Raw genomic sequence first — 25,235 nt, forward strand, 5'->3', positions numbered from 1 at the left:
GAGCAGGCTCTTGAGGCGCCCAGCGGCAGCCGCCGGCGTCTACGGCCATACCACCCTGAACGCGCCCGATCTCGTCTGATCTCGGAAGCTAAGCAGGGTCGGGCCTGGTTAGTACTTGGATGGGAGACCGCCTGGGAATACCGGGTGCTGTAGGCTTTTGCCTTTTGCCTGTTGCCTGTTGCCTCTGGCCTCCTTGACCTCTCCTTTGGCGCCCGCCGCCCCTCCCCCTCCCTCCGTGTGTCCCTCTCTCCCCGGGGAGGGGAGCGCGGCTCCGGGGGCCAAACACACCCCGGCGGCCACTGCTCCCTCAGCCCCTCCCGGGCCGGCAAAGCGGCCTGGCCTGGCCTAGCCTGGCCCCGCCCCGCCCCGCCCGGCCCCCCCCCCCGAGCCCGCACACCCCACGGCACTTCACAAGGGGTCCGCTCCCCGCTCCCCGCTCCCCGCACCGGGCGAAATCCCACTGCACCGGCTGGAAGCCACGCCCCAGCTTTGCACCTTTCCTGACACTGCACCCGCACGGAGGGGTGGGGGGGTGCGGCGAGGGCGGGACCGGGGGCTGGCGCCTGGGGACTGGAGGGTGGGGGCTGGGTGGGTGGATCCAAAAACACAGGAGCGGGCGGGGCAGCGAGACCCCAAACACAGACTCCGCCACAGGACTGGGCTCCCTGGGTCCCGGACCTCTTCCCTCCCTCCAGCCCCCATCCCCAGGGCCCCCGGCGTTTCGCGAGGCCCAGCTAGGGCTGCGGGCTCGCGCTGGTGATGTTCTGTGGGGGCGCTGGGGCCTCCGGGCTGGCTGCGCTCGCCCTGCGACTGGGGAGGAGGCGCTGAGAACCCGGCGGGAGGGGGGGCGCCCAGAAGGCACGGCCGGCCTGATGCCCCACGCTCGCTTCCACCCTCTTCCCAGTGAGCGGCCCGACGTGGTGCGGTGCGGTGCGGTGCGGTGCGGTGCGGTGCGGGATGGAAGCGGAGGCGGGCGTGGGGCCAAGCCGGGAGCAGTCTGCCAGAGTCCCGGGATCGGTGAAGGCCGGGGCTTGCGCCACAGCGCCTTGCCAGGGTCCTCTTGCGCCGCCTCCGCCACCCGCCCGGGGCCCGCGGCGGAGGGCGGCGGCAGCGAGGCAGGCAGCCAGGCAGGCAGGCAGGCAGGCAGGCAGGCGCGTGCATGGGTGAAGCGCGGCACCCGCTGGGCTTGGGATGCGTGGAGCAGGCTCTTGAGGCGCCCAGCGGCAGCCGCCGGCGTCTACGGCCATACCACCCTGAACGCGCCCGATCTCGTCTGATCTCGGAAGCTAAGCAGGGTCGGGCCTGGTTAGTACTTGGATGGGAGACCGCCTGGGAATACCGGGTGCTGTAGGCTTTTGCCTTTTGCCTGTTGCCTGTTGCCTCTGGCCTCCTTGACCTCTCCTTTGGCGCCCGCCGCCCCTCCCCCTCCCTCCGTGTGTCCCTCTCTCCCCGGGGAGGGGAGCGCGGCTCCGGGGGCCAAACACACCCCGGCGGCCACTGCTCCCTCAGCCCCTCCCGGGCCGGCAAAGCGGCCTGGCCTGGCCTAGCCTGGCCCCGCCCCGCCCCGCCCCGCCCCCCCCCCGAGCCCGCACACCCCACGGCACTTCACAAGGGGTCCGCTCCCCGCTCCCCGCTCCCCGCACCGGGCGAAATCCCACTGCACCGGCTGGAAGCCACGCCCCAGCTTTGCACCTTTCCTGACACTGCACCCGCACGGAGGGGTGGGGGGGTGCGGCGAGGGCGGGACCGGGGGCTGGCGCCTGGGGACTGGAGGGTGGGGGCTGGGTGGGTGGATCCAAAAACACAGGAGCGGGCGGGGCAGCGAGACCCCAAACACAGACTCCGCCACAGGACTGGGCTCCCTGGGTCCCGGACCTCTTCCCTCCCTCCAGCCCCCATCCCCAGGGCCCCCGGCGTTTCGCGAGGCCCAGCTAGGGCTGCGGGCTCGCGCTGGTGATGTTCTGTGGGGGCGCTGGGGCCTCCGGGCTGGCTGCGCTCGCCCTGCGACTGGGGAGGAGGCGCTGAGAACCCGGCGGGAGGGGGGGCGCCCAGAAGGCACGGCCGGCCTGATGCCCCACGCTCGCTTCCACCCTCTTCCCAGTGAGCGGCCCGACGTGGTGCGGTGCGGTGCGGTGCGGTGCGGTGCGGTGCGGGATGGAAGCGGAGGCGGGCGTGGGGCCAAGCCGGGAGCAGTCTGCCAGAGTCCCGGGATCGGTGAAGGCCGGGGCTTGCGCCACAGCGCCTTGCCAGGGTCCTCTTGCGCCGCCTCCGCCACCCGCCCGGGGCCCGCGGCGGAGGGCGGCGGCAGCGAGGCAGGCAGCCAGGCAGGCAGGCAGGCAGGCAGGCAGGCAGGCGCGTGCATGGGTGAAGCGCGGCACCCGCTGGGCTTGGGATGCGTGGAGCAGGCTCTTGAGGCGCCCAGCGGCAGCCGCCGGCGTCTACGGCCATACCACCCTGAACGCGCCCGATCTCGTCTGATCTCGGAAGCTAAGCAGGGTCGGGCCTGGTTAGTACTTGGATGGGAGACCGCCTGGGAATACCGGGTGCTGTAGGCTTTTGCCTTTTGCCTGTTGCCTGTTGCCTCTGGCCTCCTTGACCTCTCCTTTGGCGCCCGCCGCCCCTCCCCCTCCCTCCGTGTGTCCCTCTCTCCCCGGGGAGGGGAGCGCGGCTCCGGGGGCCAAACACACCCCGGCGGCCACTGCTCCCTCAGCCCCTCCCGGGCCGGCAAAGCGGCCTGGCCTGGCCTAGCCTGGCCCCGCCCCGCCCCGCCCCGCCCCCCCCCCGAGCCCGCACACCCCACGGCACTTCACAAGGGGTCCGCTCCCCGCTCCCCGCTCCCCGCACCGGGCGAAATCCCACTGCACCGGCTGGAAGCCACGCCCCAGCTTTGCACCTTTCCTGACACTGCACCCGCACGGAGGGGTGGGGGGGTGCGGCGAGGGCGGGACCGGGGGCTGGCGCCTGGGGACTGGAGGGTGGGGGCTGGGTGGGTGGATCCAAAAACACAGGAGCGGGCGGGGCAGCGAGACCCCAAACACAGACTCCGCCACAGGACTGGGCTCCCTGGGTCCCGGACCTCTTCCCTCCCTCCAGCCCCCATCCCCAGGGCCCCCGGCGTTTCGCGAGGCCCAGCTAGGGCTGCGGGCTCGCGCTGGTGATGTTCTGTGGGGGCGCTGGGGCCTCCGGGCTGGCTGCGCTCGCCCTGCGACTGGGGAGGAGGCGCTGAGAACCCGGCGGGAGGGGGGGCGCCCAGAAGGCACGGCCGGCCTGATGCCCCACGCTCGCTTCCACCCTCTTCCCAGTGAGCGGCCCGACGTGGTGCGGTGCGGTGCGGTGCGGTGCGGGATGGAAGCGGAGGCGGGCGTGGGGCCAAGCCGGGAGCAGTCTGCCAGAGTCCCGGGATCGGTGAAGGCCGGGGCTTGCGCCACAGCGCCTTGCCAGGGTCCTCTTGCGCCGCCTCCGCCACCCGCCCGGGGCCCGCGGCGGAGGGCGGCGGCAGCGAGGCAGGCAGCCAGGCAGGCAGGCAGGCAGGCAGGCAGGCGCGTGCATGGGTGAAGCGCGGCACCCGCTGGGCTTGGGATGCGTGGAGCAGGCTCTTGAGGCGCCCAGCGGCAGCCGCCGGCGTCTACGGCCATACCACCCTGAACGCGCCCGATCTCGTCTGATCTCGGAAGCTAAGCAGGGTCGGGCCTGGTTAGTACTTGGATGGGAGACCGCCTGGGAATACCGGGTGCTGTAGGCTTTTGCCTTTTGCCTGTTGCCTGTTGCCTCTGGCCTCCTTGACCTCTCCTTTGGCGCCCGCCGCCCCTCCCCCTCCCTCCGTGTGTCCCTCTCTCCCCGGGGAGGGGAGCGCGGCTCCGGGGGCCAAACACACCCCGGCGGCCACTGCTCCCTCAGCCCCTCCCGGGCCGGCAAAGCGGCCTGGCCTGGCCTAGCCTGGCCCCGCCCCGCCCCGCCCCGCCCCCCCCCCGAGCCCGCACACCCCACGGCACTTCACAAGGGGTCCGCTCCCCGCTCCCCGCTCCCCGCACAGGGCGAAATCCCACTGCACCGGCTGGAAGCCACGCCCCAGCTTTGCACCTTTCCTGACACTGCACCCGCACGGAGGGGTGGGGGGGTGCGGCGAGGGCGGGACCGGGGGCTGGCGCCTGGGGACTGGAGGGTGGGGGCTGGGTGGGTGGATCCAAAAACACAGGAGCGGGCGGGGCAGCGAGACCCCAAACACAGACTCCGCCACAGGACTGGGCTCCCTGGGTCCCGGACCTCTTCCCTCCCTCCAGCCCCCATCCCCAGGGCCCCCGGCGTTTCGCGAGGCCCAGCTAGGGCTGCGGGCTCGCGCTGGTGATGTTCTGTGGGGGCGCTGGGGCCTCCGGGCTGGCTGCGCTCGCCCTGCGACTGGGGAGGAGGCGCTGAGAACCCGGCGGGAGGGGGGGCGCCCAGAAGGCACGGCCGGCCTGATGCCCCACGCTCGCTTCCACCCTCTTCCCAGTGAGCGGCCCGACGTGGTGCGGTGCGGTGCGGTGCGGGATGGAAGCGGAGGCGGGCGTGGGGCCAAGCCGGGAGCAGTCTGCCAGAGTCCCGGGATCGGTGAAGGCCGGGGCTTGCGCCACAGCGCCTTGCCAGGGTCCTCTTGCGCCGCCTCCGCCACCCGCCCGGGGCCCGCGGCGGAGGGCGGCGGCAGCGAGGCAGGCAGCCAGGCAGGCAGGCAGGCAGGCAGGCAGGCGCGTGCATGGGTGAAGCGCGGCACCCGCTGGGCTTGGGATGCGTGGAGCAGGCTCTTGAGGCGCCCAGCGGCAGCCGCCGGCGTCTACGGCCATACCACCCTGAACGCGCCCGATCTCGTCTGATCTCGGAAGCTAAGCAGGGTCGGGCCTGGTTAGTACTTGGATGGGAGACCGCCTGGGAATACCGGGTGCTGTAGGCTTTTGCCTTTTGCCTGTTGCCTGTTGCCTCTGGCCTCCTTGACCTCTCCTTTGGCGCCCGCCGCCCCTCCCCCTCCCTCCGTGTGTCCCTCTCTCCCCGGGGAGGGGAGCGCGGCTCCGGGGGCCAAACACACCCCGGCGGCCACTGCTCCCTCAGCCCCTCCCGGGCCGGCAAAGCGGCCTGGCCTGGCCTAGCCTGGCCCCGCCCCGCCCCGCCCCGCCCCCCCCGAGCCCGCACACCCCACGGCACTTCACAAGGGGTCCGCTCCCCGCTCCCCGCTCCCCGCACCGGGCGAAATCCCACTGCACCGGCTGGAAGCCACGCCCCAGCTTTGCACCTTTCCTGACACTGCACCCGCACGGAGGGGTGGGGGGGTGCGGCGAGGGCGGGACCGGGGGCTGGCGCCTGGGGACTGGAGGGTGGGGGCTGGGTGGGTGGATCCAAAAACACAGGAGCGGGCGGGGCAGCGAGACCCCAAACACAGACTCCGCCACAGGACTGGGCTCCCTGGGTCCCGGACCTCTTCCCTCCCTCCAGCCCCCATCCCCAGGGCCCCAGGCGTTTCGCGAGGCCCAGCTAGGGCTGCGGGCTCGCGCTGGTGATGTTCTGTGGGGGCGCTGGGGCCTCCGGGCTGGCTGCGCTCGCCCTGCGACTGGGGAGGAGGCGCTGAGAACCCGGCGGGAGGGGGGGCGCCCAGAAGGCACGGCCGGCCTGATGCCCCACGCTCGCTTCCACCCTCTTCCCAGTGAGCGGCCCGACGTGGTGCGGTGCGGTGCGGTGCGGGATGGAAGCGGAGGCGGGCGTGGGGCCAAGCCGGGAGCAGTCTGCCAGAGTCCCGGGATCGGTGAAGGCCGGGGCTTGCGCCACAGCGCCTTGCCAGGGTCCTCTTGCGCCGCCTCCGCCACCCGCCCGGGGCCCGCGGCGGAGGGCGGCGGCAGCGAGGCAGGCAGCCAGGCAGGCAGGCAGGCAGGCAGGCAGGCGCGTGCATGGGTGAAGCGCGGCACCCGCTGGGCTTGGGATGCGTGGAGCAGGCTCTTGAGGCGCCCAGCGGCAGCCGCCGGCGTCTACGGCCATACCACCCTGAACGCGCCCGATCTCGTCTGATCTCGGAAGCTAAGCAGGGTCGGGCCTGGTTAGTACTTGGATGGGAGACCGCCTGGGAATACCGGGTGCTGTAGGCTTTTGCCTTTTGCCTGTTGCCTGTTGCCTCTGGCCTCCTTGACCTCTCCTTTGGCGCCCGCCGCCCCTCCCCCTCCCTCCGTGTGTCCCTCTCTCCCCGGGGAGGGGAGCGCGGCTCCGGGGGCCAAACACACCCCGGCGGCCACTGCTCCCTCAGCCCCTCCCGGGCCGGCAAAGCGGCCTGGCCTGGCCTAGCCTGGCCCCGCCCCGCCCCGCCCCGCCCCCCCCCGAGCCCGCACACCCCACGGCACTTCACAAGGGGTCCGCTCCCCGCTCCCCGCTCCCCGCACCGGGCGAAATCCCACTGCACCGGCTGGAAGCCACGCCCCAGCTTTGCACCTTTCCTGACACTGCACCCGCACGGAGGGGTGGGGGGGTGCGGCGAGGGCGGGACCGGGGGCTGGCGCCTGGGGACTGGAGGGTGGGGGCTGGGTGGGTGGATCCAAAAACACAGGAGCGGGCGGGGCAGCGAGACCCCAAACACAGACTCCGCCACAGGACTGGGCTCCCTGGGTCCCGGACCTCTTCCCTCCCTCCAGCCCCCATCCCCAGGGCCCCCGGCGTTTCGCGAGGCCCAGCTAGGGCTGCGGGCTCGCGCTGGTGATGTTCTGTGGGGGCGCTGGGGCCTCCGGGCTGGCTGCGCTCGCCCTGCGACTGGGGAGGAGGCGCTGAGAACCCGGCGGGAGGGGGGGCGCCCAGAAGGCACGGCCGGCCTGATGCCCCACGCTCGCTTCCACCCTCTTCCCAGTGAGCGGCCCGACGTGGTGCGGTGCGGTGCGGTGCGGTGCGGTGCGGTGCGGGATGGAAGCGGAGGCGGGCGTGGGGCCAAGCCGGGAGCAGTCTGCCAGAGTCCCGGGATCGGTGAAGGCCGGGGCTTGCGCCACAGCGCCTTGCCAGGGTCCTCTTGCGCCGCCTCCGCCACCCGCCCGGGGCCCGCGGCGGAGGGCGGCGGCAGCGAGGCAGGCAGCCAGGCAGGCAGGCAGGCAGGCAGGCAGGCGCGTGCATGGGTGAAGCGCGGCACCCGCTGGGCTTGGGATGCGTGGAGCAGGCTCTTGAGGCGCCCAGCGGCAGCCGCCGGCGTCTACGGCCATACCACCCTGAACGCGCCCGATCTCGTCTGATCTCGGAAGCTAAGCAGGGTCGGGCCTGGTTAGTACTTGGATGGGAGACCGCCTGGGAATACCGGGTGCTGTAGGCTTTTGCCTTTTGCCTGTTGCCTGTTGCCTCTGGCCTCCTTGACCTCTCCTTTGGCGCCCGCCGCCCCTCCCCCTCCCTCCGTGTGTCCCTCTCTCCCCGGGGAGGGGAGCGCGGCTCCGGGGGCCAAACACACCCCGGCGGCCACTGCTCCCTCAGCCCCTCCCGGGCCGGCAAAGCGGCCTGGCCTGGCCTAGCCTGGCCCCGCCCCGCCCCGCCCCGCCCCCCCCCCGAGCCCGCACACCCCACGGCACTTCACAAGGGGTCCGCTCCCCGCTCCCCGCTCCCCGCACAGGGCGAAATCCCACTGCACCGGCTGGAAGCCACGCCCCAGCTTTGCACCTTTCCTGACACTGCACCCGCACGGAGGGGTGGGGGGGTGCGGCGAGGGCGGGACCGGGGGCTGGCGCCTGGGGACTGGAGGGTGGGGGCTGGGTGGGTGGATCCAAAAACACAGGAGCGGGCGGGGCAGCGAGACCCCAAACACAGACTCCGCCACAGGACTGGGCTCCCTGGGTCCCGGACCTCTTCCCTCCCTCCAGCCCCCATCCCCAGGGCCCCCGGCGTTTCGCGAGGCCCAGCTAGGGCTGCGGGCTCGCGCTGGTGATGTTCTGTGGGGGCGCTGGGGCCTCCGGGCTGGCTGCGCTCGCCCTGCGACTGGGGAGGAGGCGCTGAGAACCCGGCGGGAGGGGGGGCGCCCAGAAGGCACGGCCGGCCTGATGCCCCACGCTCGCTTCCACCCTCTTCCCAGTGAGCGGCCCGACGTGGTGCGGTGCGGTGCGGTGCGGTGCGGTGCGGTGCGGGATGGAAGCGGAGGCGGGCGTGGGGCCAAGCCGGGAGCAGTCTGCCAGAGTCCCGGGATCGGTGAAGGCCGGGGCTTGCGCCACAGCGCCTTGCCAGGGTCCTCTTGCGCCGCCTCCGCCACCCGCCCGGGGCCCGCGGCGGAGGGCGGCGGCAGCGAGGCAGGCAGCCAGGCAGGCAGGCAGGCAGGCAGGCAGGCAGGCGCGTGCATGGGTGAAGCGCGGCACCCGCTGGGCTTGGGATGCGTGGAGCAGGCTCTTGAGGCGCCCAGCGGCAGCCGCCGGCGTCTACGGCCATACCACCCTGAACGCGCCCGATCTCGTCTGATCTCGGAAGCTAAGCAGGGTCGGGCCTGGTTAGTACTTGGATGGGAGACCGCCTGGGAATACCGGGTGCTGTAGGCTTTTGCCTTTTGCCTGTTGCCTGTTGCCTCTGGCCTCCTTGACCTCTCCTTTGGCGCCCGCCGCCCCTCCCCCTCCCTCCGTGTGTCCCTCTCTCCCCGGGGAGGGGAGCGCGGCTCCGGGGGCCAAACACACCCCGGCGGCCACTGCTCCCTCAGCCCCTCCCGGGCCGGCAAAGCGGCCTGGCCTGGCCTAGCCTGGCCCCGCCCCGCCCCGCCCCGCCCCCCCCGAGCCCGCACACCCCACGGCACTTCACAAGGGGTCCGCTCCCCGCTCCCCGCTCCCCGCACCGGGCGAAATCCCACTGCACCGGCTGGAAGCCACGCCCCAGCTTTGCACCTTTCCTGACACTGCACCCGCACGGAGGGGTGGGGGGGTGCGGCGAGGGCGGGACCGGGGGCTGGCGCCTGGGGACTGGAGGGTGGGGGCTGGGTGGGTGGATCCAAAAACACAGGAGCGGGCGGGGCAGCGAGACCCCAAACACAGACTCCGCCACAGGACTGGGCTCCCTGGGTCCCGGACCTCTTCCCTCCCTCCAGCCCCCATCCCCAGGGCCCCAGGCGTTTCGCGAGGCCCAGCTAGGGCTGCGGGCTCGCGCTGGTGATGTTCTGTGGGGGCGCTGGGGCCTCCGGGCTGGCTGCGCTCGCCCTGCGACTGGGGAGGAGGCGCTGAGAACCCGGCGGGAGGGGGGGCGCCCAGAAGGCACGGCCGGCCTGATGCCCCACGCTCGCTTCCACCCTCTTCCCAGTGAGCGGCCCGACGTGGTGCGGTGCGGTGCGGTGCGGGATGGAAGCGGAGGCGGGCGTGGGGCCAAGCCGGGAGCAGTCTGCCAGAGTCCCGGGATCGGTGAAGGCCGGGGCTTGCGCCACAGCGCCTTGCCAGGGTCCTCTTGCGCCGCCTCCGCCACCCGCCCGGGGCCCGCGGCGGAGGGCGGCGGCAGCGAGGCAGGCAGCCAGGCAGGCAGGCAGGCAGGCAGGCAGGCGCGTGCATGGGTGAAGCGCGGCACCCGCTGGGCTTGGGATGCGTGGAGCAGGCTCTTGAGGCGCCCAGCGGCAGCCGCCGGCGTCTACGGCCATACCACCCTGAACGCGCCCGATCTCGTCTGATCTCGGAAGCTAAGCAGGGTCGGGCCTGGTTAGTACTTGGATGGGAGACCGCCTGGGAATACCGGGTGCTGTAGGCTTTTGCCTTTTGCCTGTTGCCTGTTGCCTCTGGCCTCCTTGACCTCTCCTTTGGCGCCCGCCGCCCCTCCCCCTCCCTCCGTGTGTCCCTCTCTCCCCGGGGAGGGGAGCGCGGCTCCGGGGGCCAAACACACCCCGGCGGCCACTGCTCCCTCAGCCCCTCCCGGGCCGGCAAAGCGGCCTGGCCTGGCCTAGCCTGGCCCCGCCCCGCCCCGCCCCGCCCCCCCCCGAGCCCGCACACCCCACGGCACTTCACAAGGGGTCCGCTCCCCGCTCCCCGCTCCCCGCACCGGGCGAAATCCCACTGCACCGGCTGGAAGCCACGCCCCAGCTTTGCACCTTTCCTGACACTGCACCCGCACGGAGGGGTGGGGGGGTGCGGCGAGGGCGGGACCGGGGGCTGGCGCCTGGGGACTGGAGGGTGGGGGCTGGGTGGGTGGATCCAAAAACACAGGAGCGGGCGGGGCAGCGAGACCCCAAACACAGACTCCGCCACAGGACTGGGCTCCCTGGGTCCCGGACCTCTTCCCTCCCTCCAGCCCCCATCCCCAGGGCCCCCGGCGTTTCGCGAGGCCCAGCTAGGGCTGCGGGCTCGCGCTGGTGATGTTCTGTGGGGGCGCTGGGGCCTCCGGGCTGGCTGCGCTCGCCCTGCGACTGGGGAGGAGGCGCTGAGAACCCGGCGGGAGGGGGGGCGCCCAGAAGGCACGGCCGGCCTGATGCCCCACGCTCGCTTCCACCCTCTTCCCAGTGAGCGGCCCGACGTGGTGCGGTGCGGTGCGGTGCGGTGCGGTGCGGTGCGGGATGGAAGCGGAGGCGGGCGTGGGGCCAAGCCGGGAGCAGTCTGCCAGAGTCCCGGGATCGGTGAAGGCCGGGGCTTGCGCCACAGCGCCTTGCCAGGGTCCTCTTGCGCCGCCTCCGCCACCCGCCCGGGGCCCGCGGCGGAGGGCGGCGGCAGCGAGGCAGGCAGCCAGGCAGGCAGGCAGGCAGGCAGGCAGGCGCGTGCATGGGTGAAGCGCGGCACCCGCTGGGCTTGGGATGCGTGGAGCAGGCTCTTGAGGCGCCCAGCGGCAGCCGCCGGCGTCTACGGCCATACCACCCTGAACGCGCCCGATCTCGTCTGATCTCGGAAGCTAAGCAGGGTCGGGCCTGGTTAGTACTTGGATGGGAGACCGCCTGGGAATACCGGGTGCTGTAGGCTTTTGCCTTTTGCCTGTTGCCTGTTGCCTCTGGCCTCCTTGACCTCTCCTTTGGCGCCCGCCGCCCCTCCCCCTCCCTCCGTGTGTCCCTCTCTCCCCGGGGAGGGGAGCGCGGCTCCGGGGGCCAAACACACCCCGGCGGCCACTGCTCCCTCAGCCCCTCCCGGGCCGGCAAAGCGGCCTGGCCTGGCCTAGCCTGGCCCCGCCCCGCCCCGCCCCGCCCCCCCCCCGAGCCCGCACACCCCACGGCACTTCACAAGGGGTCCGCTCCCCGCTCCCCGCTCCCCGCACAGGGCGAAATCCCACTGCACCGGCTGGAAGCCACGCCCCAGCTTTGCACCTTTCCTGACACTGCACCCGCACGGAGGGGTGGGGGGGTGCGGCGAGGGCGGGACCGGGGGCTGGCGCCTGGGGACTGGAGGGTGGGGGCTGGGTGGGTGGATCCAAAAACACAGGAGCGGGCGGGGCAGCGAGACCCCAAACACAGACTCCGCCACAGGACTGGGCTCCCTGGGTCCCGGACCTCTTCCCTCCCTCCAGCCCCCATCCCCAGGGCCCCCGGCGTTTCGCGAGGCCCAGCTAGGGCTGCGGGCTCGCGCTGGTGATGTTCTGTGGGGGCGCTGGGGCCTCCGGGCTGGCTGCGCTCGCCCTGCGACTGGGGAGGAGGCGCTGAGAACCCGGCGGGAGGGGGGGCGCCCAGAAGGCACGGCCGGCCTGATGCCCCACGCTCGCTTCCACCCTCTTCCCAGTGAGCGGCCCGACGTGGTGCGGTGCGGTGCGGTGCGGTGCGGTGCGGTGCGGTGCGGGATGGAAGCGGAGGCGGGCGTGGGGCCAAGCCGGGAGCAGTCTGCCAGAGTCCCGGGATCGGTGAAGGCCGGGGCTTGCGCCACAGCGCCTTGCCAGGGTCCTCTTGCGCCGCCTCCGCCACCCGCCCGGGGCCCGCGGCGGAGGGCGGCGGCAGCGAGGCAGGCAGCCAGGCAGGCAGGCAGGCAGGCAGGCAGGCAGGCGCGTGCATGGGTGAAGCGCGGCACCCGCTGGGCTTGGGATGCGTGGAGCAGGCTCTTGAGGCGCCCAGCGGCAGCCGCCGGCGTCTACGGCCATACCACCCTGAACGCGCCCGATCTCGTCTGATCTCGGAAGCTAAGCAGGGTCGGGCCTGGTTAGTACTTGGATGGGAGACCGCCTGGGAATACCGGGTGCTGTAGGCTTTTGCCTTTTGCCTGTTGCCTGTTGCCTCTGGCCTCCTTGACCTCTCCTTTGGCGCCCGCCGCCCCTCCCCCTCCCTCCGTGTGTCCCTCTCTCCCCGGGGAGGGGAGCGCGGCTCCGGGGGCCAAACACACCCCGGCGGCCACTGCTCCCTCAGCCCCTCCCGGGCCGGCAAAGCGGCCTGGCCTGGCCTAGCCTGGCCCCGCCCCGCCCCGCCCCGCCCCCCCCGAGCCCGCACACCCCACGGCACTTCACAAGGGGTCCGCTCCCCGCTCCCCGCTCCCCGCACCGGGCGAAATCCCACTGCACCGGCTGGAAGCCACGCCCCAGCTTTGCACCTTTCCTGACACTGCACCCGCACGGAGGGGTGGGGGGGTGCGGCGAGGGCGGGACCGGGGGCTGGCGCCTGGGGACTGGAGGGTGGGGGCTGGGTGGGTGGATCCAAAAACACAGGAGCGGGCGGGGCAGCGAGACCCCAAACACAGACTCCGCCACAGGACTGGGCTCCCTGGGTCCCGGACCTCTTCCCTCCCTCCAGCCCCCATCCCCAGGGCCCCCGGCGTTTCGCGAGGCCCAGCTAGGGCTGCGGGCTCGCGCTGGTGATGTTCTGTGGGGGCGCTGGGGCCTCCGGGCTGGCTGCGCTCGCCCTGCGACTGGGGAGGAGGCGCTGAGAACCCGGCGGGAGGGGGGGCGCCCAGAAGGCACGGCCGGCCTGATGCCCCACGCTCGCTTCCACCCTCTTCCCAGTGAGCGGCCCGACGTGGTGCGGTGCGGTGCGGTGCGGTGCGGTGCGGTGCGGGATGGAAGCGGAGGCGGGCGTGGGGCCAAGCCGGGAGCAGTCTGCCAGAGTCCCTGGATCGGTGAAGGCCGGGGCTTGCGCCACAGCGCCTTGCCAGGGTCCTCTTGCGCCGCCTCCGCCACCCGCCCGGGGCCCGCGGCGGAGGGCGGCGGCAGCGAGGCAGGCAGCCAGGCAGGCAGGCAGGCAGGCAGGCAGGCAGGCGCGTGCATGGGTGAAGCGCGGCACCCGCTGGGCTTGGGATGCGTGGAGCAGGCTCTTGAGGCGCCCAGCGGCAGCCGCCGGCGTCTACGGCCATACCACCCTGAACGCGCCCGATCTCGTCTGATCTCGGAAGCTAAGCAGGGTCGGGCCTGGTTAGTACTTGGATGGGAGACCGCCTGGGAATACCGGGTGCTGTAGGCTTTTGCCTTTTGCCTGTTGCCTGTTGCCTCTGGCCTCCTTGACCTCTCCTTTGGCGCCCGCCGCCCCTCCCCCTCCCTCCGTGTGTCCCTCTCTCCCCGGGGAGGGGAGCGCGGCTCCGGGGGCCAAACACACCCCGGCGGCCACTGCTCCCTCAGCCCCTCCCGGGCCGGCAAAGCGGCCTGGCCTGGCCTAGCCTGGCCCCGCCCCGCCCCGCCCCGCCCCCCCCGAGCCCGCACACCCCACGGCACTTCACAAGGGGTCCGCTCCCCGCTCCCCGCTCCCCGCACCGGGCGAAATCCCACTGCACCGGCTGGAAGCCACGCCCCAGCTTTGCACCTTTCCTGACACTGCACCCGCACGGAGGGGTGGGGGGGTGCGGCGAGGGCGGGACCGGGGGCTGGCGCCTGGGGACTGGAGGGTGGGGGCTGGGTGGGTGGATCCAAAAACACAGGAGCGGGCGGGGCAGCGAGACCCCAAACACAGACTCCGCCACAGGACTGGGCTCCCTGGGTCCCGGACCTCTTCCCTCCCTCCAGCCCCCATCCCCAGGGCCCCAGGCGTTTCGCGAGGCCCAGCTAGGGCTGCGGGCTCGCGCTGGTGATGTTCTGTGGGGGCGCTGGGGCCTCCGGGCTGGCTGCGCTCGCCCTGCGACTGGGGAGGAGGCGCTGAGAACCCGGCGGGAGGGGGGGCGCCCAGAAGGCACGGCCGGCCTGATGCCCCACGCTCGCTTCCACCCTCTTCCCAGTGAGCGGCCCGACGTGGTGCGGTGCGGTGCGGTGCGGGATGGAAGCGGAGGCGGGCGTGGGGCCAAGCCGGGAGCAGTCTGCCAGAGTCCCGGGATCGGTGAAGGCCGGGGCTTGCGCCACAGCGCCTTGCCAGGGTCCTCTTGCGCCGCCTCCGCCACCCGCCCGGGGCCCGCGGCGGAGGGCGGCGGCAGCGAGGCAGGCAGCCAGGCAGGCAGGCAGGCAGGCAGGCAGGCGCGTGCATGGGTGAAGCGCGGCACCCGCTGGGCTTGGGATGCGTGGAGCAGGCTCTTGAGGCGCCCAGCGGCAGCCGCCGGCGTCTACGGCCATACCACCCTGAACGCGCCCGATCTCGTCTGATCTCGGAAGCTAAGCAGGGTCGGGCCTGGTTAGTACTTGGATGGGAGACCGCCTGGGAATACCGGGTGCTGTAGGCTTTTGCCTTTTGCCTGTTGCCTGTTGCCTCTGGCCTCCTTGACCTCTCCTTTGGCGCCCGCCGCCCCTCCCCCTCCCTCCGTGTGTCCCTCTCTCCCCGGGGAGGGGAGCGCGGCTCCGGGGGCCAAACACACCCCGGCGGCCACTGCTCCCTCAGCCCCTCCCGGGCCGGCAAAGCGGCCTGGCCTGGCCTAGCCTGGCCCCGCCCCGCCCCGCCCCGCCCCCCCCCCGAGCCCGCACACCCCACGGCACTTCACAAGGGGTCCGCTCCCCGCTCCCTGCTCCCCGCACCGGGCGAAATCCCACTGCACCGGCTGGAAGCCACGCCCCAGCTTTGCACCTTTCCTGACACTGCACCCGCACGGAGGGGTGGGGGGGTGCGGCGAGGGCGGGACCGGGGGCTGGCGCCTGGGGACTGGAGGGTGGGGGCTGGGTGGGTGGATCCAAAAACACAGGAGCGGGCGGGGCAGCGAGACCCCAAACACAGACTCCGCCACAGGACTGGGCTCCCTGGGTCCCGGACCTCTTCCCTCCCTCCAGCCCCCATCCCCAGGGCCCCCGGCGTTTCGCGAGGCCCAGCTAGGGCTGCGGGCTCGCGCTGGTGATGTTCTGTGGGGGCGCTGGGGCCTCCGGGCTGGCTGCGCTCGCCCTGCGACTGGGGAGGAGGCGCTGAGAACCCGGCGGGAGGGGGGGCGCCCAGAAGGCACGGCCGGCCTGATGCCCCACGCTCGCTTCCACCCTCTTCCCAGTGAGCGGCCCGACGTGGTGCGGTGCGGTGCGGTGCGGTGCGGTGCGGTGCGGGATGGAAGCGGAGGCGGGCGTGGGGCCAAGCCGGGAGCAGTCTGCCAGAGTCCCGGGATCGGTGAAGGCCGGGGCTTGCGCCACAGCGCCTTGCCAGGGTCCTCTTGCGCCGCCTCCGCCACCCGCCCGGGGCCCGCGGCGGAGGGCGGCGGCAGCGAGGCAGGCAGCCAGGCAGGCAGGCAGGCAGGCAGGCAGGCAGGCGCGTGCATGGGTGAAGCGCGGCACCCGCTGGGCTTGGGATGCGTGGAGCAGGCTCTTGAGGCGCCCAGCGGCAGCCGCCGGCGTCTACGGCCATACCACCCTGAACGCGCCCGATCTCGTCTGATCTCGGAAGCTAAGCAGGGTCGGGCCTGGTTAGTACTTGGATGGGAGACCGCCTGGGAATACCGGGTGCTGTAGGCTTTTGCCTTTTGCCTGTTGCCTGTTGCCTCTGGCCTCCTTGACCTCTCCTTTGGCGCCCGCCGCCCCTCCCCCTCCCTCCGTGTGTCCCTCTCTCCCCGGGGAGGGGAGCGCGGCTCCGGGGGCCAAACACACCCCGGCGGCCACTGCTCCCTCAGCCCCTCCCGGGCCGGCAAAGCGGCCTGGCCTGGCCTAGCCTGGCCCCGCCCCGCCCCGCCCCGCCCCCCCCCCGAGCCCGCACACCCCACGGCACTTCACAAGGGGTCCGCTCCCCGCTCCCCGCTCCCCGCACCGGGCGAAATCCCACTGCACCGGCTGGAAGCCACGCCCCAGCTTTGCACCTTTCCTGACACTGCACCCGCACGGAGGGGTGGGGGGGTGCGGCGAGGGCGGGACCGGGGGCTGGCGCCTGGGGACTGGAGGGTGGGGGCTGGGTGGGTGGATCCAAAAACACAGGAGCGGGCGGGGCAGCGAGACCCCAAACACAGACTCCGCCACAGGACTGGGCTCCCTGGGTCCCGGACCTCTTCCCTCCCTCCAGCCCCCATCCCCAGGGCCCCCGGCGTTTCGCGAGGCCCAGCTAGGGCTGCGGGCTCGCGTTGGTGATGTTCTGTGGGGGCGCTGGGGCCTCCGGGCTGGCTGCGCTCGCCCTGCGACTGGGGAGGAGGCGCTGAGAACCCGGCGGGAGGGGGGGCGCCCAGAAGGCACGGCCGGCCTGATGCCCCACGCTCGCTTCCACCCTCTTCCCAGTGAGCGGCCCGACGTGGTGCGGTGCGGTGCGGTGCGGTGCGGTGCGGTGCGGTGCGGGAAGCGGAGGCGGGCGTGGGGCCAAGCCGGGAGCAGTCTGCCAGAGTCCCGGGATCGGTGAAGGCCGGGGCTTGCGCCACAGCGCCTTGCCAGGGTCCTCTTGCGCCGCCTCCGCCACCCGCCCGGGGCCCGCGGCGGAGGGCGGCGGCAGCGAGGCAGGCAGCCAGGCAGGCAGGCAGGCAGGCAGGCAGGCGCGTGCATGGGTGAAGCGCGGCACCCGCTGGGCTTGGGATGCGTGGAGCAGGCTCTTGAGGCGCCCAGCGGCAGCCGCCGGCGTCTACGGCCATACCACCCTGAACGCGCCCGATCTCGTCTGATCTCGGAAGCTAAGCAGGGTCGGGCCTGGTTAGTACTTGGATGGGAGACCGCCTGGGAATACCGGGTGCTGTAGGCTTTTGCCTTTTGCCTGTTGCCTGTTGCCTCTGGCCTCCTTGACCTCTCCTTTGGCGCCCGCCGCCCCTCCCCCTCCCTCCGTGTGTCCCTCTCTCCCCGGGGAGGGGAGCGCGGCTCCGGGGGCCAAACACACCCCGGCGGCCACTGCTCCCTCAGCCCCTCCCGGGCCGGCAAAGCGGCCTGGCCTGGCCTAGCCTGGCCCCGCCCCGCCCCGCCCCGCCCCCCCCCCGAGCCCGCACACCCCACGGCACTTCACAAGGGGTCCGCTCCCCGCTCCCTGCTCCCCGCACCGGGCGAAATCCCACTGCACCGGCTGGAAGCCACGCCCCAGCTTTGCACCTTTCCTGACACTGCACCCGCACGGAGGGGTGGGGGGGTGCGGCGAGGGCGGGACCGGGGGCTGGCGCCTGGGGACTGGAGGGTGGGGGCTGGGTGGGTGGATCCAAAAACACAGGAGCGGGCGGGGCAGCGAGACCCCAAACACAGACTCCGCCACAGGACTGGGCTCCCTGGGTCCCGGACCTCTTCCCTCCCTCCAGCCCCCATCCCCAGGGCCCCCGGCGTTTCGCGAGGCCCAGCTAGGGCTGCGGGCTCGCGCTGGTGATGTTCTGTGGGGGCGCTGGGGCCTCCGGGCTGGCTGCGCTCGCCCTGCGACTGGGGAGGAGGCGCTGAGAACCCGGCGGGAGGGGGGGCGCCCAGAAGGCACGGCCGGCCTGATGCCCCACGCTCGCTTCCACCCTCTTCCCAGTGAGCGGCCCGACGTGGTGCGGTGCGGTGCGGTGCGGTGCGGGATGGAAGCGGAGGCGGGCGTGGGGCCAAGCCGGGAGCAGTCTGCCAGAGTCCCGGGATCGGTGAAGGCCGGGGCTTGCGCCACAGCGCCTTGCCAGGGTCCTCTTGCGCCGCCTCCGCCACCCGCCCGGGGCCCGCGGCGGAGGGCGGCGGCAGCGAGGCAGGCAGCCAGGCAGGCAGGCAGGCAGGCAGGCAGGCAGGCGCGTGCATGGGTGAAGCGCGGCACCCGCTGGGCTTGGGATGCGTGGAGCAGGCTCTTGAGGCGCCCAGCGGCAGCCGCCGGCGTCTACGGCCATACCACCCTGAACGCGCCCGATCTCGTCTGATCTCGGAAGCTAAGCAGGGTCGGGCCTGGTTAGTACTTGGATGGGAGACCGCCTGGGAATACCGGGTGCTGTAGGCTTTTGCCTTTTGCCTGTTGCCTGTTGCCTCTGGCCTCCTTGACCTCTCCTTTGGCGCCCGCCGCCCCTCCCCCTCCCTCCGTGTGTCCCTCTCTCCCCGGGGAGGGGAGCGCGGCTCCGGGAGCCAAACACACCCCGGCGGCCACTGCTCCCTCAGCCCCTCCCGGGCCGGCAAAGCGGCCTGGCCTGGCCTAGCCTGGCCCCGCCCCGCCCCGCCCCGCCCCCCCCCCGAGCCCGCACACCCCACGGCACTTCACAAGGGGTCCGCTCCCCGCTCCCCGCTCCCCGCACCGGGCGAAATCCCACTGCACCGGCTGGAAGCCACGCCCCAGCTTTGCACCTTTCCTGACACTGCACCCGCACGGAGGGGTGGGGGGGTGCGGCGAGGGCGGGACCGGGGGCTGGCGCCTGGGGACTGGAGGGTGGGGGCTGGGTGGGTGGATCCAAAAACACAGGAGCGGGCGGGGCAGCGAGACCCCAAACACAGACTCCGCCACAGGACTGGGCTCCCTGGGTCCCGGACCTCTTCCCTCCCTCCAGCCCCCATCCCCAGGGCCCCCGGCGTTTCGCGAGGCCCAGCTAGGGCTGCGGGCTCGCGCTGGTGATGTTCTGTGGGGGCGCTGGGGCCTCCGGGCTGGCTGCGCTCGCCCTGCGACTGGGGAGGAGGCGCTGAGAACCCGGCGGGAGGGGGGGCGCCCAGAAGGCACGGCCGGCCTGATGCCCCACGCTCGCTTCCACCCTCTTCCCAGTGAGCGGCCCGACGTGGTGCGGTGCGGTGCGGTGCGGTGCGGTGCGGGATGGAAGCGGAGGCGGGCGTGGGGCCAAGCCGGGAGCAGTCTGCCAGAGTCCCGGGATCGGTGAAGGCCGGGGCTTGCGCCACAGCGCCTTGCCAGGGTCCTCTTGCGCCGCCTCCGCCACCCGCCCGGGGCCCGCGGCGGAGGGCGGCGGCAGCGAGGCAGGCAGCCAGGCAGGCAGGCAGGCAGGCAGGCAGGCGCGTGCATGGGTGAAGCGCGGCACCCGCTGGGCTTGGGATGCGTGGAGCAGGCTCTTGAGGCGCCCAGCGGCAGCCGCCGGCGTCTACGGCCATACCACCCTGAACGCGCCCGATCTCGTCTGATCTCGGAAGCTAAGCAGGGTCGGGCCTGGTTAGTACTTGGATGGGAGACCGCCTGGGAATACCGGGTGCTGTAGGCTTTTGCCTTTTGCCTGTTGCCTGTTGCCTCTGGCCTCCTTGACCTCTCCTTTGGCGCCCACCGCCCCTCCCCCTCCCTCCGTGTGTCCCTCTCTCCCCGGGGAGGGGAGCGCGGCTCCGGGGGCCAAACACACCCCGGCGGCCACTGCTCCCTCAGCCCCTCCCGGGCCGGCAAAGCGGCCTGGCCTGGCCTAGCCTGGCCCCGCCCCGCCCCGCCCCGCCCCCCCCCCGAGCCCGCACACCCCACGGCACTTCACAAGGGGTCCGCTCCCCGCTCCCCGCTCCCCGCACCGGGCGAAATCCCACTGCACCGGCTGGAAGCCACGCCCCAGCTTTGCACCTTTCCTGACACTGCACCCGCACGGAGGGGTGGGGGGGTGCGGCGAGGGCGGGACCGGGGGCTCGCGCCTGGGGACTGGAGGGTGGGGGCTGGGTGGGTGGATCCAAAAACACAGGAGCGGGCGGGGCAGCGAGACCCCAAACACAGACTCCGCCACAGGACTGGGCTCCCTGGGTCCCGGACCTCTTCCCTCCCTCCAGCCCCCATCCCCAGGGCCCCCGGCGTTTCGCGAGGCCCAGCTAGGGCTGCGGGCTCGCGCTGGTGATGTTCTGTGGGGGCGCTGGGGCCTCCGGGCTGGCTGCGCTCGCCCTGCGACTGGGGAGGAGGCGCTGAGAACCCGGCGGGAGGGGGGGCGCCCAGAAGGCACGGCCGGCCTGATGCCCCACGCTCGCTTCCACCCTCTTCCCAGTGAGCGGCCCGACGTGGTGCGGTGCGGTGCGGTGCGGTGCGGGATGGAAGCGGAGGCGGGCGTGGGGCCAAGCCGGGAGCAGTCTGCCAGAGTCCCGGGATCGGTGAAGGCCGGGGCTTGCGCCACAGCGCCTTGCCAGGGTCCTCTTGCGCCGCCTCCGCCACCCGCCCGGGGCCCGCGGCGGAGGGCGGCGGCAGCGAGGCAGGCAGCCAGGCAGGCAGGCAGGCAGGCAGGCAGGCAGGCGCGTGCATGGGTGAAGCGCGGCACCCGCTGGGCTTGGGATGCGTGGAGCAGGCTCTTGAGGCGCCCAGCGGCAGCCGCCGGCGTCTACGGCCATACCACCCTGAACGCGCCCGATCTCGTCTGATCTCGGAAGCTAAGCAGGGTCGGGCCTGGTTAGTACTTGGATGGGAGACCGCCTGGGAATACCGGGTGCTGTAGGCTTTTGCCTTTTGCCTGTTGCCTGTTGCCTCTGGCCTCCTTGACCTCTCCTTTGGCGCCCGCCGCCCCTCCCCCTCCCTCCGTGTGTCCCTCTCTCCCCGGGGAGGGGAGCGCGGCTCCGGGAGCCAAACACACCCCGGCGGCCACTGCTCCCTCAGCCCCTCCCGGGCCGGCAAAGCGGCCTGGCCTGGCCTAGCCTGGCCCCGCCCCGCCCCGCCCCGCCCCCCCCCCGAGCCCGCACACCCCACGGCACTTCACAAGGGGTCCGCTCCCCGCTCCCCGCTCCCCGCACCGGGCGAAATCCCACTGCACCGGCTGGAAGCCACGCCCCAGCTTTGCACCTTTCCTGACACTGCACCCGCACGGAGGGGTGGGGGGGTGCGGCGAGGGCGGGACCGGGGGCTGGCGCCTGGGGACTGGAGGGTGGGGGCTGGGTGGGTGGATCCAAAAACACAGGAGCGGGCGGGGCAGCGAGACCCCAAACACAGACTCCGCCACAGGACTGGGCTCCCTGGGTCCCGGACCTCTTCCCTCCCTCCAGCCCCCATCCCCAGGGCCCCCGGCGTTTCGCGAGGCCCAGCTAGGGCTGCGGGCTCGCGCTGGTGATGTTCTGTGGGGGCGCTGGGGCCTCCGGGCTGGCTGCGCTCGCCCTGCGACTGGGGAGGAGGCGCTGAGAACCCGGCGGGAGGGGGGGCGCCCAGAAGGCACGGCCGGCCTGATGCCCCACGCTCGCTTCCACCCTCTTCCCAGTGAGCGGCCCGACGTGGTGCGGTGCGGTGCGGTGCGGTGCGGTGCGGGATGGAAGCGGAGGCGGGCGTGGGGCCAAGCCGGGAGCAGTCTGCCAGAGTCCCGGGATCGGTGAAGGCCGGGGCTTGCGCCACAGCGCCTTGCCAGGGTCCTCTTGCGCCGCCTCCGCCACCCGCCCGGGGCCCGCGGCGGAGGGCGGCGGCAGCGAGGCAGGCAGCCAGGCAGGCAGGCAGGCAGGCAGGCAGGCGCGTGCATGGGTGAAGCGCGGCACCCGCTGGGCTTGGGATGCGTGGAGCAGGCTCTTGAGGCGCCCAGCGGCAGCCGCCGGCGTCTACGGCCATACCACCCTGAACGCGCCCGATCTCGTCTGATCTCGGAAGCTAAGCAGGGTCGGGCCTGGTTAGTACTTGGATGGGAGACCGCCTGGGAATACCGGGTGCTGTAGGCTTTTGCCTTTTGCCTGTTGCCTGTTGCCTCTGGCCTCCTTGACCTCTCCTTTGGCGCCCGCCGCCCCTCCCCCTCCCTCCGTGTGTCCCTCTCTCCCCGGGGAGGGGAGCGCGGCTCCGGGGGCCAAACACACCCCGGCGGCCACTGCTCCCTCAGCCCCTCCCGGGCCGGCAAAGCGGCCTGGCCTGGCCTAGCCTGGCCCCGCCCCGCCCCGCCCCGCCCCCCCCCCGAGCCCGCACACCCCACGGCACTTCACAAGGGGTCCGCTCCCCGCTCCCCGCTCCCCGCACCGGGCGAAATCCCACTGCACCGGCTGGAAGCCACGCCCCAGCTTTGCACCTTTCCTGACACTGCACCCGCACGGAGGGGTGGGGGGGTGCGGCGAGGGCGGGACCGGGGGCTGGCGCCTGGGGACTGGAGGGTGGGGGCTGGGTGGGTGGATCCAAAAACACAGGAGCGGGCGGGGCAGCGAGACCCCAAACACAGACTCCGCCACAGGACTGGGCTCCCTGGGTCCCGGACCTCTTCCCTCCCTCCAGCCCCCATCCCCAGGGCCCCCGGCGTTTCGCGAGGCCCAGCTAGGGCTGCGGGCTCGCGCTGGTGATGTTCTGTGGGGGCGCTGGGGCCTCCGGGCTGGCTGCGCTCGCCCTGCGACTGGGGAGGAGGCGCTGAGAACCCGGCGGGAGGGGGGGCGCCCAGAAGGCACGGCCGGCCTGATGCCCCACGCTCGCTTCCACCCTCTTCCCAGTGAGCGGCCCGACGTGGTGCGGTGCGGTGCGGTGCGGTGCGGTGCGGTGCGGTGCGGGATGGAAGCGGAGGCGGGCGTGGGGCCAAGCCGGGAGCAGTCTGCCAGAGTCCCGGGATCGGTGAAGGCCGGGGCTTGCGCCACAGCGCCTTGCCAGGGTCCTCTTGCGCCGCCTCCGCCACCCGCCCGGGGCCCGCGGCGGAGGGCGGCGGCAGCGAGGCAGGCAGCCAGGCAGGCAGGCAGGCAGGCAGGCAGGCAGGCGCGTGCATGGGTGAAGCGCGGCACCCGCTGGGCTTGGGATGCGTGGAGCAGGCTCTTGAGGCGCCCAGCGGCAGCCGCCGGCGTCTACGGCCATACCACCCTGAACGCGCCCGATCTCGTCTGATCTCGGAAGCTAAGCAGGGTCGGGCCTGGTTAGTACTTGGATGGGAGACCGCCTGGGAATACCGGGTGCTGTAGGCTTTTGCCTTTTGCCTGTTGCCTGTTGCCTCTGGCCTCCTTGACCTCTCCTTTGGCGCCCGCCGCCCCTCCCCCTCCCTCCGTGTGTCCCTCTCTCCCCGGGGAGGGGAGCGCGGCTCCGGGGGCCAAACACACCCCGGCGGCCACTGCTCCCTCAGCCCCTCCCGGGCCGGCAAAGCGGCCTGGCCTGGCCTAGCCTGGCCCCGCCCCGCCCCGCCCCGCCCCCCCCCCGAGCCCGCACACCCCACGGCACTTCACAAGGGGTCCGCTCCCCGCTCCCCGCTCCCCGCACCGGGCGAAATCCCACTGCACCGGCTGGAAGCCACGCCCCAGCTTTGCACCTTTCCTGACACTGCACCCGCACGGAGGGGTGGGGGGGTGCGGCGAGGGCGGGACCGGGGGCTGGCGCCTGGGGACTGGAGGGTGGGGGCTGGGTGGGTGGATCCAAAAACACAGGAGCGGGCGGGGCAGCGAGACCCCAAACACAGACTCCGCCACAGGACTGGGCTCCCTGGGTCCCGGACCTCTTCCCTCCCTCCAGCCCCCATCCCCAGGGCCCCCGGCGTTTCGCGAGGCCCAGCTAGGGCTGCGGGCTCGCGCTGGTGATGTTCTGTGGGGGCGCTGGGGCCTCCGGGCTGGCTGCGCTCGCCCTGCGACTGGGGAGGAGGCGCTGAGAACCCGGCGGGAGGGGGGGCGCCCAGAAGGCACGGCCGGCCTGATGCCCCACGCTCGCTTCCACCCTCTTCCCAGTGAGCGGCCCGACGTGGTGCGGTGCGGTGCGGTGCGGTGCGGGATGGAAGCGGAGGCGGGCGTGGGGCCAAGCCGGGAGCAGTCTGCCAGAGTCCCGGGATCGGTGAAGGCCGGGGCTTGCGCCACAGCGCCTTGCCAGGGTCCTCTTGCGCCGCCTCCGCCACCCGCCCGGGGCCCGCGGCGGAGGGCGGCGGCAGCGAGGCAGGCAGCCAGGCAGGCAGGCAGGCAGGCAGGCAGGCAGGCGCGTGCATGGGTGAAGCGCGGCACCCGCTGGGCTTGGGATGCGTGGAGCAGGCTCTTGAGGCGCCCAGCGGCAGCCGCCGGCGTCTACGGCCATACCACCCTGAACGCGCCCGATCTCGTCTGATCTCGGAAGCTAAGCAGGGTCGGGCCTGGTTAGTACTTGGATGGGAGACCGCCTGGGAATACCGGGTGCTGTAGGCTTTTGCCTTTTGCCTGTTGCCTGTTGCCTCTGGCCTCCTTGACCTCTCCTTTGGCGCCCGCCGCCCCTCCCCCTCCCTCCGTGTGTCCCTCTCTCCCCGGGGAGGGGAGCGCGGCTCCGGGAGCCAAACACACCCCGGCGGCCACTGCTCCCTCAGCCCCTCCCGGGCCGGCAAAGCGGCCTGGCCTGGCCTAGCCTGGCCCCGCCCCGCCCCGCCCCGCCCCCCCCCCGAGCCCGCACACCCCACGGCACTTCACAAGGGGTCCGCTCCCCGCTCCCCGCTCCCCGCACCGGGCGAAATCCCACTGCACCGGCTGGAAGCCACGCCCCAGCTTTGCACCTTTCCTGACACTGCACCCGCACGGAGGGGTGGGGGGGTGCGGCGAGGGCGGGACCGGGGGCTGGCGCCTGGGGACTGGAGGGTGGGGGCTGGGTGGGTGGATCCAAAAACACAGGAGCGGGCGGGGCAGCGAGACCCCAAACACAGACTCCGCCACAGGACTGGGCTCCCTGGGTCCCGGACCTCTTCCCTCCCTCCAGCCCCCATCCCCAGGGCCCCCGGCGTTTCGCGAGGCCCAGCTAGGGCTGCGGGCTCGCGCTGGTGATGTTCTGTGGGGGCGCTGGGGCCTCCGGGCTGGCTGCGCTCGCCCTGCGACTGGGGAGGAGGCGCTGAGAACCCGGCGGGAGGGGGGGCGCCCAGAAGGCACGGCCGGCCTGATGCCCCACGCTCGCTTCCACCCTCTTCCCAGTGAGCGGCCCGACGTGGTGCGGTGCGGTGCGGTGCGGTGCGGTGCGGTGCGGGATGGAAGCGGAGGCGGGCGTGGGGCCAAGCCGGGAGCAGTCTGCCAGAGTCCCGGGATCGGTGAAGGCCGGGGCTTGCGCCACAGCGCCTTGCCAGGGTCCTCTTGCGCCGCCTCCGCCACCCGCCCGGGGCCCGCGGCGGAGGGCGGCGGCAGCGAGGCAGGCAGCCAGGCAGGCAGGCAGGCAGGCAGGCAGGCAGGCGCGTGCATGGGTGAAGCGCGGCACCCGCTGGGCTTGGGATGCGTGGAGCAGGCTCTTGAGGCGCCCAGCGGCAGCCGCCGGCGTCTACGGCCATACCACCCTGAACGCGCCCGATCTCGTCTGATCTCGGAAGCTAAGCAGGGTCGGGCCTGGTTAGTACTTGGATGGGAGACCGCCTGGGAATACCGGGTGCTGTAGGCTTTTGCCTTTT

The 25,235-nt window shown here is 73.3% G+C and overlaps 22 non-coding genes across 22 annotated transcripts; all 22 read left to right on the forward strand.

The window, feature by feature from the left end:
* The first annotated feature begins 37 nt into the window (after positions 1 to 37).
* On the forward strand, positions 38 to 156 carry LOC147571359 (5S ribosomal RNA). Its single transcript, XR_015247484.1, has one exon. It is a non-coding gene; the product is annotated as a 5S ribosomal RNA (ribosomal RNA).
* Positions 157 to 1,235: 1,079 nt separating this feature from the next.
* Positions 1,236 to 1,354, forward strand: LOC147571360 (5S ribosomal RNA). Its single transcript, XR_015247485.1, has one exon. It is a non-coding gene; the product is annotated as a 5S ribosomal RNA (ribosomal RNA).
* A 1,082-nt stretch (positions 1,355 to 2,436) lies between these two features.
* On the forward strand, positions 2,437 to 2,555 carry LOC147571361 (5S ribosomal RNA). The gene has a single exon (XR_015247486.1). It is a non-coding gene; the product is annotated as a 5S ribosomal RNA (ribosomal RNA).
* Positions 2,556 to 3,623: 1,068 nt separating this feature from the next.
* Positions 3,624 to 3,742, forward strand: LOC147571362 (5S ribosomal RNA). Its single transcript, XR_015247487.1, has one exon. It is a non-coding gene; the product is annotated as a 5S ribosomal RNA (ribosomal RNA).
* A 1,063-nt stretch (positions 3,743 to 4,805) lies between these two features.
* On the forward strand, positions 4,806 to 4,924 carry LOC147571363 (5S ribosomal RNA). The gene has a single exon (XR_015247489.1). It is a non-coding gene; the product is annotated as a 5S ribosomal RNA (ribosomal RNA).
* Positions 4,925 to 5,985: 1,061 nt separating this feature from the next.
* On the forward strand, positions 5,986 to 6,104 carry LOC147571364 (5S ribosomal RNA). The gene has a single exon (XR_015247490.1). It is a non-coding gene; the product is annotated as a 5S ribosomal RNA (ribosomal RNA).
* A 1,077-nt stretch (positions 6,105 to 7,181) lies between these two features.
* Positions 7,182 to 7,300, forward strand: LOC147571365 (5S ribosomal RNA). The gene has a single exon (XR_015247491.1). It is a non-coding gene; the product is annotated as a 5S ribosomal RNA (ribosomal RNA).
* Positions 7,301 to 8,382: 1,082 nt separating this feature from the next.
* Positions 8,383 to 8,501, forward strand: LOC147571366 (5S ribosomal RNA). Its single transcript, XR_015247492.1, has one exon. It is a non-coding gene; the product is annotated as a 5S ribosomal RNA (ribosomal RNA).
* Positions 8,502 to 9,562: 1,061 nt separating this feature from the next.
* Positions 9,563 to 9,681, forward strand: LOC147571367 (5S ribosomal RNA). The gene has a single exon (XR_015247493.1). It is a non-coding gene; the product is annotated as a 5S ribosomal RNA (ribosomal RNA).
* A 1,077-nt stretch (positions 9,682 to 10,758) lies between these two features.
* Positions 10,759 to 10,877, forward strand: LOC147571368 (5S ribosomal RNA). The gene has a single exon (XR_015247494.1). It is a non-coding gene; the product is annotated as a 5S ribosomal RNA (ribosomal RNA).
* Positions 10,878 to 11,964: 1,087 nt separating this feature from the next.
* LOC147571369 (5S ribosomal RNA) lies at positions 11,965 to 12,083 on the forward strand. The gene has a single exon (XR_015247495.1). It is a non-coding gene; the product is annotated as a 5S ribosomal RNA (ribosomal RNA).
* A 1,080-nt stretch (positions 12,084 to 13,163) lies between these two features.
* Positions 13,164 to 13,282, forward strand: LOC147571370 (5S ribosomal RNA). Its single transcript, XR_015247496.1, has one exon. It is a non-coding gene; the product is annotated as a 5S ribosomal RNA (ribosomal RNA).
* Positions 13,283 to 14,343: 1,061 nt separating this feature from the next.
* On the forward strand, positions 14,344 to 14,462 carry LOC147571371 (5S ribosomal RNA). Its single transcript, XR_015247497.1, has one exon. It is a non-coding gene; the product is annotated as a 5S ribosomal RNA (ribosomal RNA).
* Positions 14,463 to 15,544: 1,082 nt separating this feature from the next.
* Positions 15,545 to 15,663, forward strand: LOC147571372 (5S ribosomal RNA). The gene has a single exon (XR_015247498.1). It is a non-coding gene; the product is annotated as a 5S ribosomal RNA (ribosomal RNA).
* A 1,079-nt stretch (positions 15,664 to 16,742) lies between these two features.
* On the forward strand, positions 16,743 to 16,861 carry LOC147571373 (5S ribosomal RNA). The gene has a single exon (XR_015247500.1). It is a non-coding gene; the product is annotated as a 5S ribosomal RNA (ribosomal RNA).
* A 1,072-nt stretch (positions 16,862 to 17,933) lies between these two features.
* On the forward strand, positions 17,934 to 18,052 carry LOC147571374 (5S ribosomal RNA). The gene has a single exon (XR_015247501.1). It is a non-coding gene; the product is annotated as a 5S ribosomal RNA (ribosomal RNA).
* Positions 18,053 to 19,125: 1,073 nt separating this feature from the next.
* LOC147571375 (5S ribosomal RNA) lies at positions 19,126 to 19,244 on the forward strand. The gene has a single exon (XR_015247502.1). It is a non-coding gene; the product is annotated as a 5S ribosomal RNA (ribosomal RNA).
* Positions 19,245 to 20,316: 1,072 nt separating this feature from the next.
* LOC147571376 (5S ribosomal RNA) lies at positions 20,317 to 20,435 on the forward strand. Its single transcript, XR_015247503.1, has one exon. It is a non-coding gene; the product is annotated as a 5S ribosomal RNA (ribosomal RNA).
* Positions 20,436 to 21,508: 1,073 nt separating this feature from the next.
* LOC147571377 (5S ribosomal RNA) lies at positions 21,509 to 21,627 on the forward strand. The gene has a single exon (XR_015247504.1). It is a non-coding gene; the product is annotated as a 5S ribosomal RNA (ribosomal RNA).
* Positions 21,628 to 22,714: 1,087 nt separating this feature from the next.
* LOC147571378 (5S ribosomal RNA) lies at positions 22,715 to 22,833 on the forward strand. The gene has a single exon (XR_015247411.1). It is a non-coding gene; the product is annotated as a 5S ribosomal RNA (ribosomal RNA).
* A 1,072-nt stretch (positions 22,834 to 23,905) lies between these two features.
* On the forward strand, positions 23,906 to 24,024 carry LOC147571379 (5S ribosomal RNA). Its single transcript, XR_015247412.1, has one exon. It is a non-coding gene; the product is annotated as a 5S ribosomal RNA (ribosomal RNA).
* A 1,082-nt stretch (positions 24,025 to 25,106) lies between these two features.
* LOC147571380 (5S ribosomal RNA) lies at positions 25,107 to 25,225 on the forward strand. Its single transcript, XR_015247413.1, has one exon. It is a non-coding gene; the product is annotated as a 5S ribosomal RNA (ribosomal RNA).
* Positions 25,226 to 25,235: the final 10 nt, after the last annotated feature.

Source organism: Puma concolor, unplaced genomic scaffold (assembly GCF_028749965.1).
Source record: "Puma concolor isolate L17-30 unplaced genomic scaffold, mPumCon1.1.hap2 unalloc_scaffold_28, whole genome shotgun sequence".
Taxonomy (NCBI): Eukaryota; Metazoa; Chordata; class Mammalia; order Carnivora; family Felidae; genus Puma; species Puma concolor.